Source organism: Manacus vitellinus, unplaced genomic scaffold (genome assembly GCF_001715985.3).
Source record: "Manacus vitellinus isolate BGI_N305 unplaced genomic scaffold, ASM171598v3 scaffold_6_pilon, whole genome shotgun sequence".
Taxonomy (NCBI): domain Eukaryota; kingdom Metazoa; phylum Chordata; class Aves; order Passeriformes; family Pipridae; genus Manacus; species Manacus vitellinus.
The window spans coordinates 11,228,231-11,242,041 of record NW_021940750.1 but is presented as its reverse complement, the minus strand read 5'-3'; the positions used below and the strand labels follow the sequence as shown (position 1 = coordinate 11,242,041).

General features: G+C 35.3%; 1 protein-coding gene across 1 annotated transcript in view; it reads right to left on the bottom strand.

Moving 5' to 3' along the window:
- Positions 1–13,811, bottom strand: part of LOC108641288 (formin-1-like) — a 45,649-nt gene that overhangs the window by 14,102 nt on the left and 17,736 nt on the right. The window lies entirely within an intron of this gene.

The following is a 13,811-nucleotide window of genomic DNA, read 5'->3' as shown; positions in this document are numbered from 1 at the left end:
CATAACATCTGCAAGATACTACATGCATGTTCAATAACACTTGCATGTGAAAATAACTGTAAAAAAGCCACAAGTATCTCAGCTTTATCAAGGCTTTCTTGAACCCAAAGGGTTCTATTATGAAACAAAAGAAAACACTCTTCATTATGTAACATGGCCCTTTTTATTGGCCTCAGTCAGGTCTGGCAAAATAAAGCCTTAGATGTCTAAGTACCTAACAAGTGGTCTGCTTAATTCACTAGAAAAATGTTTCTGTCATTCAATTCATTTTTGCAACTTTTTAATGTAGTCATATTACATTACTGAGGAAAAAAACAAGCTGTATTCTTTTAAAAGTTCAGAGTCTAATTAAAAGGTGCTTCATTAGCCAAATGGATTTTTGTCACATGAAATTTTTCACTGGCATGCTAATGAACCAGATACAAATACCAGTCACTACTGGTATTATAGCTGCCAGTATTATTACATTTACTTTAAATATAAAATTACAACTTCACAAGTGCTGGCCATCTAGCATATAATTTTGTTTTGGAAAGCATTTCTATTTAAAGTCATTCATAAGCACATACCTGCTGTCTGTCTTACTTTGAGTTAAGCATGCATTCAGTACTGTTCTTGAAAAGGGAGGTTCTCTCTCTCTCAAGGCACAGTGATAACATACGCCATTCTGAAGCCTACCACTATACGAATGTGAGAGCAAAACGCTCTTGGTCATATTTCTGATTCATACGGAAGATATTCTTTATATTTTAAAATTCTTTCATCTTCAGCATGTAGATGCCAAAGGAACCAAATGAAAAGCATAACTTCCCTTTATTTTTATTCTCACAGTTCTGTTGTAACAGTAAACCTGTTATGCAAATTATGCATGTTCGCCAAAGACCTCTAAGGTTTGTCCTCCTGAGCCCTATACTTGTGTCACCGAGAAGTACAATTAGTTTCACTTCATCGATTTTCCTCCCAGGATTAAAAAAAGAGGATGCTATATCTGTGAACTGAGGACTCTAAAATCTTTTTCCAGAAAATCCCAACATAGTCTATTAAGTTTTATAGTTGAAAGTCAGATGAAGTGCATTACTGCACTGACACAGAGACAATGACTGAATTATACTTAACTAGAATTGTAATACAGAAATACAAGTAGTTCCTAGGAGAAAAAAATGCAGAATTAAATAGAATTCAATTTCTAGAACAACGAACAAAGACGGACTACAAAGCACCAAAATGCATGATGAAAGTCTAGACGTATTTTTAAAAAGATTTTTTTTTCTGAAGGAGTGAATCAATTTTTTAATAATTTGGCTGGATGAAGTTACCAACATGGCTTCAATAAAAAGCTGACACATCATTTACAATACAATTATTTGGATTCAGTTACCTAAGTGAATGTTAGACACTAAAATTAATTTATCCTGGTCCACAAAAATGTGGATCATTATAGATCTATCTATCATAGATTTGCCAGCTCTACGCCTGTGCCTCAGACACCCTAGTGCACCTAAAACTGCTTTCTCCATTCTGTACGCTTTTACATCCCTTCCAAAGATCTTGTGCAATAAGGAGGTAACACAAATACAGCATTCCTTCCTTTCATTTGTGAAATGACCTTACAGGTAATTGCCTAGGGCATTGAAATGGGTGGCAGAGATAATTTCATGTGAATAAGCAAAGCACGAGCTTCCTTATTTCAAAGGGTACAGATAGGAAAGTGTAAGTCAGATGAAGGAGAAAAGTAGTAGAAATAAAGGAGACACGATGAAGGGGTTGCGGGAGTGTAGTAGGGATGACTGCTGAGTAAGAAAGCAAAGCAGCATGCTACTCTACATCACTGAGAAGATGGGTGGAAGTATTTCCACAACTATTCAAATCTATGACTATTTAAATATTAGTATCATTAGATGTTGTTTTTAGCAGCCAAAGCTGCTAAAGCAGACCTGAATTCCAAGAAACCTTTCATTTGTTTTGCTGGAACACCCAGCTGTCAGCCCAATTTGCACATTTAACATCAATGTCAATGAGTTACACATAAGAGAATTCAACCCGTTGATGACAGAGCTGCAACTTACTTTACAAAGTTAATTGAACCTGCTTTTATGCTCTGTCTCATTGACCATCCACATTATTAATGCCTCAAGCCTAGGCTATGTCACAGCCTTGCTTGTAGCCTGAAATCCCCTTTAAGCCTATAGTCACGCCTAACCCACATGAGGAAAGTTTCAGGTCTGAGCTCTGTGCCACAAGGCTGGAATGACTGTAACTCACTGGTGTGAGAGAAGCTGTGTAATGTCAGCCCTGCCATGAAGATTTTGAGAGGTGTATGAAGTCTGTGCAGACATATCTTAGCAACTATATGCAAGATTTGTTCAAGCTCAGGCTACTCTTTGAACTACATGAGTATCCATCCAAAGAGTCTCATACACCAAACTGGAAAAGCAGTGGGTGGCTAGCACGGACCAGGCATGCCATGCAAACACACCTTACGTAACTGAAATACTCTTACACAGAGAGTAAAAAAGTAGGATCTGAAAGTCAATTAGTATGGTTAGAAATACCATGGAAGACAGGGGTGAAAAAACCCCACCTATTAAATTTAATTAAAAAAATAAAAACAAACAGACAAAACCAAACCCAGACTCCTGCCAGTTCTAGATAAAAAAACATTTCACTTTGGACCTGTTATAAAAGAAAATGTTCTCACTGTACTTAGCTATCTCAAAATCTTTAACAAAAGAGATATCTCTTGTGAAGTTCATGTCACCCTAGAAATCTGAAATAGCTTCCAACTACAGCCCATTTTCTGCTAACCTTTGAATAAAGCCTTTAAACTCGAAGTTCTTACAGGCAACCAAATTCTGAATAGAATGGAAACAAATCTTTTGTTTACATTGCAAGGTGAAATGGTTTAAATGTTATCCAACCACCCTGATGAAAAGGACTTGACAGATGTTCAATGCCTGATGAGATGAAAAATAGAGCTCTTTGGGCTAATTACGCTTGGCCTCTTTTGCTAATCCACAGAATGGAGAAAAAACTCTCAACATGGATTAAGACTGTCAAACTAAGCAATGAAATTAGGAATATTTTTTTTCCCATGACTTGCAAAAATATAAGGAAAATATTGAAATGGAACACTGTCTTTCATACTATAAATTAGAGGACAAGATAGAAAACTGAAGGCTAAAAAGTAAGAGATTATTGAAAAATGTGAAAACCTGAAGAAGTATGTCCTAACATTTTTCTTCCTATCTTTGGATTTTTGCATAATTAGACATTAGGAAGAAGTCTTTCATTTTTGCATAATTAAGTATAACTTGCATAAATAAGTATAAAAGGAGAATACAAATTAATCACAGGAAAGAAAGATGTAAACAATTCCTGGGGATTTATATAGTGGTATTTATCTTACTCGTAACACTTAAAACTGTAGTTTCAATGTGTGTCAGATTTAAAGAATCATCTGTTTTAGTAAACTAGCACAAAAATTATTAGGTCCATATTCTATGAAAGAAGGATATGACAGGAAATTAGGGTACAAAAGCATTATAAATAAATACTTAGATCTTGTACAAGACTATTCTGCCTATGCAAAAAGATGTATTACCATCTTTTGTTCTTGGTATATTAGTTGGAGTTTATTATTCACCGAGAAAATAATTTTCAGAAGGCTGCTACTTCTAAGAAAAAAAATGTTTGTTTGAGGTTTTCTCTATCTTTAGTTTTATTTCTATGGAAGTTGGTGTTTTCCAAAAAGAAAAAAAAATCTGACTGACATGAATTAGTATAGGCTATCAAATACATGCTCAAGTTTAAACTGTAATGTCTATTGAAAAATTTGTATATAACTGTAACTTCATTTTAATATACATTTATTTGAAAACATATACTCTCCAAAACTGAGTAGTTTTTTTTAATCACATTTTTAATATATTTTACTTACTTAACTATTTTAATTTCTTAAGACAAAAAAATTTCATTTTGAAAAATCAGAAATTAGTGAACATACGCTCAGGTTTACAACATACTGACAACTACAATAATGAGAAGAATATATATACTCTAGAAGAAACTTAGAGAAAATAATCTCTAAATTTTAGCTTTTTGAGATGAAATGGCTCCATGCCAGCAGTTTTTCAGGTCATATATACATATCCTAAACAAAATTAACTCAAGAAAAAAAACCCCAAAACTTTTAATCTCTCCAAGTGACTAAACAAAGCTTTAAATTTCACTATTATAACACTATCAGACTCAAGTATTGTTAACAAAATGTTAGTCAAGGGACTGCAAAAACAGTGAGTTTCAGTGACGTATAAAATAAAAGAAGCCAGTTTTTGAGTAATTGCCCCAAAGATCTTGACTTCTGCTGACTAACGCTCCAAATTTATCACAATATGCTTGAGAAAATTCTGCAGCTTATAGATATGTCTGCCTTAGTGGCTGTAGTGTTTGGTTTCTCTGGACATGGAAATCAAGTTATTTGTTATAAATACACTGGCAGTATGAACCAGATCCCATATACAAATTATGTATACGAGGTAAGCATGATTAACATCTTAGGTCACACAGAAGCACCTGGTACTTTGCAGATAATAACAGTTAAAGCTGCTGGGAGCAGGTTGGGAACTGAGGGTGTGCCTTTCCAACTGGAAGGGCCTCCCAGGGCTACTAGTCTACCTGCTGAGAAATGTGAAGTGTTAGGGGGTAAAAGGAATAGGAACAACAACTTTTAGCCTTTCTGCAACTTCTCCCTCAAAAATAATTAGTAAGTTCATGTATTCATCGAACTAATAACCTGTTAATGGCCAAACTCCCCTGTACTAAAGTTACTTTTACTGATGTTTCTGGAACAGAAGTACTGAAGCTTAGAGAACAAGAATCAATTTACTTCATTTTGTACACATAATAAGAATTATTTTCTATTCATAAATATTTAGTGGTTTTGGTGAGGAAAGAGGTTCAGATTTACAGGGGTGATAATCAGGAAACAGTTTCTACTCACAAGATAGACATACATATATAAAATCACTGAAAAAGTTATAGAATAGAAACTCAGAATATCTTTTCCCATAAAGTCAGACTTTTTTAGTACACACATTTTCCTGCTTAATTTTCCAACATACTCAAAAAAAATGACAGCAAATACGGTCATATGTTCGCTAAACTATTAATCACTTATACCCTTAATCTCTGTGGTTTTGAATTATCTAAGTAAAAAAAATATTATATTGTGGTAGCAAAGAAAGGCTAAGTGATTGCTTAAGACAATTTCAGAGAGATTCCCTGTGTCGAGAATACAGAAATGACCCATATGCCCCTTCATTGTAACAGCAAACCTTACAAGAAAAAAACATAGCACTTTTCCTTTTAACATGTCCAAAATGTAAATGAAAAAAAAAATTAGAAAATTACAAAGTATCTAAATCTTTATCACACATGACACTACTAGTGGCAGTATATAGCGAATGTCGCTCAGATGAGGGACTGTGACTTATTTCTATTTCCTTCCTTACTTACTTTTTCTGGTAAAGCCTAATTTTGCTCAGCCTTTAAAATTCCTCAAGTAAAACACATCCCACAGTTCTCAACATTTCACCTCTATTTTCTCTGTCCTATTTTTACCTTGCAGATCCCCACAACGAAACACACAAGCCTGAAGAGTTCTTTGAACATGATCTAGAAAATCATAAACAATTGGAGCGATTGAGAAGTCACCATAATCTAAATGTAAGGGTAGTCATAATCTAAACCCCAAGAAAAATTATTCTGACACAAATAATTAAATAAGTCATTAAACCACTAGGTGCAGTATTTTAATGCTATGACTCATAAATAATATTCACTACTTATAGGTATTATTTAAATGTATTATTGTAGATTTAATGTCACATCTGAGTCATGAAATAATATTCAAAATTATTTACTGATATGGGATACCACAAACACATAAATTGTGTCTTTATTCATTTTTAGTAAATTTATTTTAAAGTATATTTTTAGCAGGGAATATGCATTTTTTTTCACCACTTTCACAAGTTGGATTTGGTGCTATGTCAAAATACCAAAGAGTAGCTATTAGAGATTTTAAAAATTCCCATATATTATTAAATCATACTTACAGAGGTAAATACTTGAATTTGATCTCACTTTATATATTATCCTGATCCTAAAAGAAAAATGTCAGCTGAGCCATTTCTGTTGACTTGTTTTAAATGGCCAACAGAATACATAGAGATTTACAAAACGGCAACTTCCACAATATCCCAGTACTTTACTTCAAGAAATTCTTTTTATACTGATGAAAAAAGAAGTCCATTTCATTACAGTAAGTTTCTTAAACTGAATGCACAAACTGTAAACCAGAGGGAATGTTCTGGCCTTTTCTCCCCCCATGAAATTGTTAATCTATGAGCAGCATAAAACATTAAGCTGTCTCTGGTTTTCCATGCCAATTTAATTCACTTGGTTTCCCCTCACTGACTGCCTTTGACTGAAGAGTCACATGTTACAAAGAGAGAATAAAATATAACTGTTGCTTAAGTGTGTCATGCTGGGAAGTCATTCAACTAAAACAGGAGCTATTTGTTCCCAGCGTCTACCAAGAGCAGTCTTCAGAGGGTCTTTTTAACTCAGAGACCATGTCTTGAACTTCCAGTCCTGTCTAGATTCATTTCAAACTGCTATACATCTATAGTTTCAATGCAGCATTGCCCTGTTTTGTATACACTAGTACAAAAAGATTTTGGCTTCACTGGGATGAAGTATTAATGATCTTTTATCATTGACATGTGTCATAAGACTCAATAGAGAACACACAATGATGTCCTCAAAGACAATCATAATATACTGTATGATGAGGAACTGCATTCAATGTAACAGGAAAACAAAGATCCATTAAACAGCTATGCAGTGACTGTAATTTTAGTTGGACATACTTATTAGCAAATATTATACATATTAGCAAACTTTGCAAGATTACCTATCTAGAAAGGACACACAAGCTTAACTGGAAAATTTTAGATACAGTCTGCAACTGTCTACAGAAGGAGCAACAGAAATCCTTACCAAAGAGGATATGTATCTTACATCAAGACCAAAGTAGCAGTCAGGATAGTGGTGTTACTCACTAAGATTCAGAAAGCCAGTATCTGGAAAGATCTTCAGAAATAATTACCTCCATTTTAGCCACACTGAGTCTTTAGGTAACACAATTCCCATGGAACCATCAAGGTTTTACATTGGGGAAAAATATAGAAGTTAATGGTATTTATAACACTGAGATGGTAAACTGAATTTTGCAGAGATGACAATCCACATGAAAAAACACTAAGAGGAAATAGAACTTATGACTGCTACCCCACAAGCAAGTATAGTACTGAATTATATTGGTTCTATTAAGACATTAACAGATTTAACATAAAATTTCATTATTTTTTGATCCAGACTGTAATCTACAGAATCATTTCATAGTCAGAAAAGGAAGGCAATAACTTTAAATAATAAAAATAGATTGATAGGATTTATATGAATCAAGTTTGGATTAAAACTTTTGAACATCACTATGATAATTAATCTCATAAATTTTATGTGGTAATGAGCTCTCTCTTTGTTCAGAAAAACTGTGATAAGACTATTCAGGTTTGGAAAACCATGAAAAATTATCAATTAAATAACTGATGAATGGAAGAGGAGAACTGGTGACAAATGATAGAGAAGATCAAAGTACTCAATGCCTTCTTCACCTCAGTCTTTACAAGTCCAACATGCCTTCAGTTATCCCATGCTCCTGACATCAGAGGGAAACTCTGGAGCGAGGAAAACTTACCCTTGATGGAGAAGGACTAGGTTAGGGGGCATTTAAACACCCTGGATGTATATAAATCCACAGAACCAAACAGGCTGCACCCACAAATGCCATGGGAGCTGACCATTGTCATTATGAGGCCACTCTTTGAATGGTCAGAGCAATTGGCAGAAGTTCTTGAAGACTGGAAGATCCCTCTTACCTTAAGAAGAAACTCCAAGGAATTACAGACCATGTAATGGTGATGGAGAAAATACTCCTGGGAAACATTTTCAAACACATGAAGGCCAAGAAGGTGATCAGGAATAATCACCTTTACAATGGGGAAAGCATGCTTGATCAACCTCATTGCCTTCCACAATGAAGTGACTAGGTTGGTGGATGAGATACGAACAGTCTGTGTCAATTACCTTTACTTTATTAAACCCTTTGACACTGTCTTCCATAACATCATCATGCTGACAAAGTATGGGCTAGACAAGTGGGCACTGAGATGAATTAAAAACTGGCTGAACAACCAGGCCTGGAAGGTTGTGATTGGTGGCTTTAATTGCTGTTGAAACTAGTGGTTCAACACCTTCACTACTGACCCACATAATTGGACAGAGTGAACTCTTCACAAATCTGCTGCTGAGACAAAACTGAGATGAGTGGTTGATACACCAGAGGGTTGTGCTACCATCCAGATGGACCTCTATGGGGAGTAGCAATGGGCTGACAGAAACCTAATGAAGTTCAACAAGGGGAAGTGCAAATTCTTGCACCCACAGAGGAACAACCCCAGGCACCAGGACTTGCTGGGGGACCAATCAGCTGAAAGTTACCTTTGCAGAAATGGACATTGGGGTCCTGGTGGCCAGCAATAAACCTTCATAGGAACAAAAAAAGGCTAACAGTAACATGGGCACAAATTAAAATTTACATACTTCCACCTTAACATAAGAAAACACTCTTTTAGTGTAAGAGTGACCAAGCACTAACACAGATTGTTCAGCCATCATTCTCGAAGAAATTAAAAAACTCTGTTGGACATGGGCCCAGGTAACCTGCTCTAGGTGACCCTGACTGAACAGAGGGTTAGACTAGATTATCTCAAGTGGTCCCTTTAAACCTAAATGATTTGGAGATTCTATGATTAATTCTCTCTTCTTTTTTATTTTAATTCTTTTCTTAACTCCTTTACAGAATCTTCAAAGAACATGCATTCTGAATAAGATGGGTTTTGTGAAGCAACACACTCATGTATATTACTTTCATGTGAATTACCTGTGAGAAACTATGCATCATGTCTCCATGTGATCCATATGCAAAATTACCTCATGAAGTGCATACTTGCTGTGGACAGAACGCTATAGTGCTTTTAAAATGCTAATTAGCAATTCTCTGAACCACTTCAATTAGAGAATATATTTATAAACCCTTCCCTTCCTTATAAAAGGAACATCACAAACAACATAATATAATCTGTCTCCTGTTTGTTATAAGAGCCTTCAAACAGAGTTTTGCTTATATGAACTTCATTTCAGGAACACATCATAAGGTCTTGTTACTGACTGTGTCCCTTTTCAGCTTAAAGAGTCAGTTAAGTTAGGAAAATACAAAATAATATTCAAATAGTAACTTTATATTCATTATTTTTGCTACTTTCATTAAATATCTAGGATAAAACATTGCCTGTATGCCATTTTTCAATTACAAGTCTTCTAGCACTGGCACTACAATAAGTTCATTTTTTTGTAGTTAATCATAATACACCCAATCAAATTCAAAACTTCATACATGTTAGCAAACCTAGCCAAGGTAACACTCCCTACTCAGTCTTGGAGTTCCCCTTTCTCGATTGTCCACCCTCTCTTATTCTTCCTTCACTATTAAGAGCATCCACTCAAATATTACAGTCTCTCCCTATCTTCATCCAACTTTTTTCACCTCATTTCCCACTCCTAATAACTTCTATTTTAGCCAGTACCTTCTGGTTTCCAGTTTTGGGATACAACTGATATTCTGGAGATCAAGTGATTCCCTACTGCGAGGAGTGGTCCTGCTCATTTGTCCCTTCTGTCTCCTGGTAGCACACTTGCATGTCCTCCCTCATCTTAGCTTTGGTTTTCTTCAGACCACTAGGGAACTGTTCAGCTCACTAAACCAGCAAAAGCTACTCACCTCTCTCCTTGCTGGCTTCACCTCTCTCCTTGCTGGCTCAGTTTTCAACTTGCTTAGTGATCTGACACAAATTACCAAAAAGCAAAAAAAACATCAAAGTTGTTCCAAAGAAAGGGAGGAACAGTGAAGAGAGGAGGTCTTTGCTAGAAGAAGGAAGAGAGTAAGAAGAGAATGGGTCTGTCCTTTTCAGTCCCATAGGCTCAGCCATTTTACCTGGCACAAGCCTTAATCATTCAGTTCTATTCCAAGTTAGTTTAAGCTTCTCTACAGTCCTACTAACTTTGGATTTCTGTGTTTTCAGGGTATAGTCTTTTTCACAACTACTATATATCAAAAAAGGAGCATTCTTCATTGGCTGGGGGTGGGTAACACCATTTTTCTCATTTGTTCTCACTTCCCTCATTCCCCCTTGTCAAATTTTTATTCTTTTTTCCACATTAGCACCAATATATACAAAAGAAAGTTGGGTAAATGACCCATCCAAGTCTCATTCTGATTTGAACCATGGTCATCAGTCACTGTTCTAGAACTGCCCTAAGTCACAGAGGCTACGTCATAACCAGAGATTTTTAAGTTTCCTGCTCTGAATCAAATGCACTTCAATAACTGCTAAAAATACCACTAATCTTCCTTCTCTTTCAGATAATACTTAGTAAAAGGGCATATTGGTGTCATTCTTTACTAATTTAACAATTCTGAAAATTTTCTCCCTATTTTTTTCTACCACTGTGAACAACTTGAGAGAGAAGCATTGTTAGGAACTAAAAGGTCTCAGAAAAATCTTCCCTGAGGCAGATATTCAGGTATATTGAAGATCATTTCAAAACCAAGCTTGGCTTCTCCAGGGCTACAAAAGTATAATGTATTTTATGTTAGAGTAGGAAGAACTTCATACACAAATGCAGAAAGTATGTTTCTGACTATTTAATAAATGTCTTTTTTATGAGAAATTTTAGTGTTTGTACTTCTGGTTTTGCAGAGCAATTTATTTCTTGAAAGCCTTAAGTTATTCTAAAGCTTTTACTTAGAATTTTGATAATTCAAATGAAACTATTACATGTAAATATAAGTATGTTAATTCCCAGTCCTGCCTACAGAGAAAATTGCTAAATAATTATTGTTGAACTATAAATTATTCTCAGTTAACTATTAACTCACTAAGATGAAAGCTGTGGTCTCTTCCCATGGCCGACAGTTGCACTTCAACAGGAAGATCCCAAAACCTGTACTTTCAAATGAATTCCTGATAGAACTTTGAGCAATGAAACTACTAGATATGTGCCATAAATATGTATCTATATATCTATAAAGAAACTGAACTTCAGAAAAAGTGGAAGTACAGAAGTAAGGGTACTCTGCCTTAGCTAAATGTTTCAATTTTGACTGCAGGAATATTCTCCAATTATCAAGAAAATGTGTGAAGAATTATGATTTTAAAACAATCAGAAAAGAGAATTAAAACTATGTGTAGAGCTGTATGAGTCCAATTTGTTATTTAAACTAATAAATTAGAATATTTAACTAATTCATGGCATTTTCCAAATACAAAGTTACATAAGTAACTAAAGACTCTGGAAGTTTTGCAGAAATAAGTAGTGCATACTGTGACAGCAATAGAACTTTGAAAAGCCATTCATAAGATCAGCATTTTTGCCATGAAACAAATCTTTCAATCAACCTGACTGATAAAAAGTGAACCAAAATTCTCCATAACCTGGAGTGCAAGTTTATAACTGTAAATCTTAATATCACTTACATTGACTAAATTTGGAGATACATCATTTGTCTCACTGAACTATAGTTTGTTAGTTATTACTCATGTCAGTTTACAGAAGAGAAGTATTCCAAATGCTCTGTCAATATGAATGATTCCACCCCTGGTTCAGAAGAAAATGGAAAGTCATCCCAGATCCAGAGACATACCTACAGTGTTATATATGCCAGTAAAGTAAGAAATTTTTCCGTAAAGTTACAGATTTTCTGACCAGTAATAATGCTGGCATACAATCATACTTGAAAATGAAAAAAAACCCTGAACAAAAACCCCAACAGAATAGTATTACGTCTTTCAGAAAGTTGCTGTGATTTTTTTTATATATATTAATGTTGTAAGGTAACTGTAAACAAGAACTAAGATCTGGTTTGTCTGTTTTTCTACTCTCCACAAAGATGTTTCTGTTTAATAGCCAGGATTTTCAGCCAACAGATGCCATTTGTATGTATGTGTCTTATTTTGTTTCTTGTAAAGCTATTGTGGGTTAACCCCAGAGAGCACATAAGCACCACACAGTGGCTCACTCACTCACTCCAATTCTAGGTGGGGCAAGGGAAAGAGGCATGGAAAAAAACCCCAACAACTCAGGGGTCAAGATAAAACAAACAAAACTGTTTAATAAATGAAGGATAAGTGGAAGAAGAGGAAAGAAAATAAATGAAACAAGTGATACTAAAGCAATCACTCACCGCCTCCCATAGGTAGACTGATGCCCTGCCAAATCCCAAGCAAAAGATGACTAAGACTAACCCCTCCAAAGCCCCCTCTTTCTGCTTTTTTCCTGAGCATGACATTATATGGCAGGGAATTTCTCTTTAGTTATTCTGGGTCATCTGTCTGGGTGTGTTCCCTCCCAGCCTATTGTGAAGCCCCTAGTCTATTCACTGGGGGGATGCAGAGTGGGAAACAGAGATTGATGCTGTGCAAACACTGCTCAGCACAAGCTAGAACATCCCTGTGTTTTCAACACTGTTTTCATCACAAATCCAAAAAACAGCACCATACAAGCTACTATAAAGAAAATTACCGCTGTCTCAGGCAAACACATTACTAGATTACAGCACAACAGGTACAGTTCCACATCTAACAATTCTAAATAATACTCTAATTTAAAAAATACTAACAGAAAACAGGAGAAAAAGATTGGTTGTGCTACTTTAGTCTTATAAAAGGGTGAAATTGCTAGTCTTGTCAGATAAACCAGCTCACCAAAAGGTATGATGAGTACAAGCAGCAATGAGAGGCCTAGGACAGCAGAGCACAACAAGAACCAAGAAAGTAATGGAAGAACGAGAGCATAGCACTCATCTTTTCTGCTGCCAATTAGTGTTTGCATCAGCTTTGTCGATTCATCAAACAACACTCTAAACTTGATTTAGTTTTGAATGGGACTAAAGCTACTTCTAGAAGTACCAGTCATAAATGCAAGCCTCATAGGTAGTATTCAACACCCTCTGGCTAAGGTAATGGTTTCATATCCCTACACACCTCCTCTTTTGGAATCCCCCTTTCATGTCACTCTGCACTGTCAGCCCTCCCTATAACACACAGGGGCCAATCTGAACCACACCTACACCACTGCAGAATTAGGTCATCCAGCTCTTTTCTTGAGGATGAAATAAAGGATACAGATGTTGATGTTCTTTCTAGCTAACAAAGTATTCAGTATGTCATATATTTATGCATTTTTATATTCACAGGATATATTTATAAATAAACTCATGCACTGCACTCAAATACATTGTAACATGATTCCTGCATGCAATCATTTTTAAAACAAGCCTTTTGTTACAGAATTTGCATCAACCTCTTGTATTTAAATGGTCAAAGTACGAGTCCTATACTCAAGGCAATGTAAATTAGTTAAATATTAGAATATTGTTCAGACAACATTCTATCAGTTAAGCTAAACAAGCTAAAAAGAACATTTTGGATAATCAGTTACCATAACATTTTGACAGACTAGAACACAGCACAGGAAAATCAGGTAAATAAACACGTAAACTTTCTTCATTTTATATAGAAAAATCTTTCATTAACTTTGGTTAAGAGGTCATTCAGTAACAACAGGAC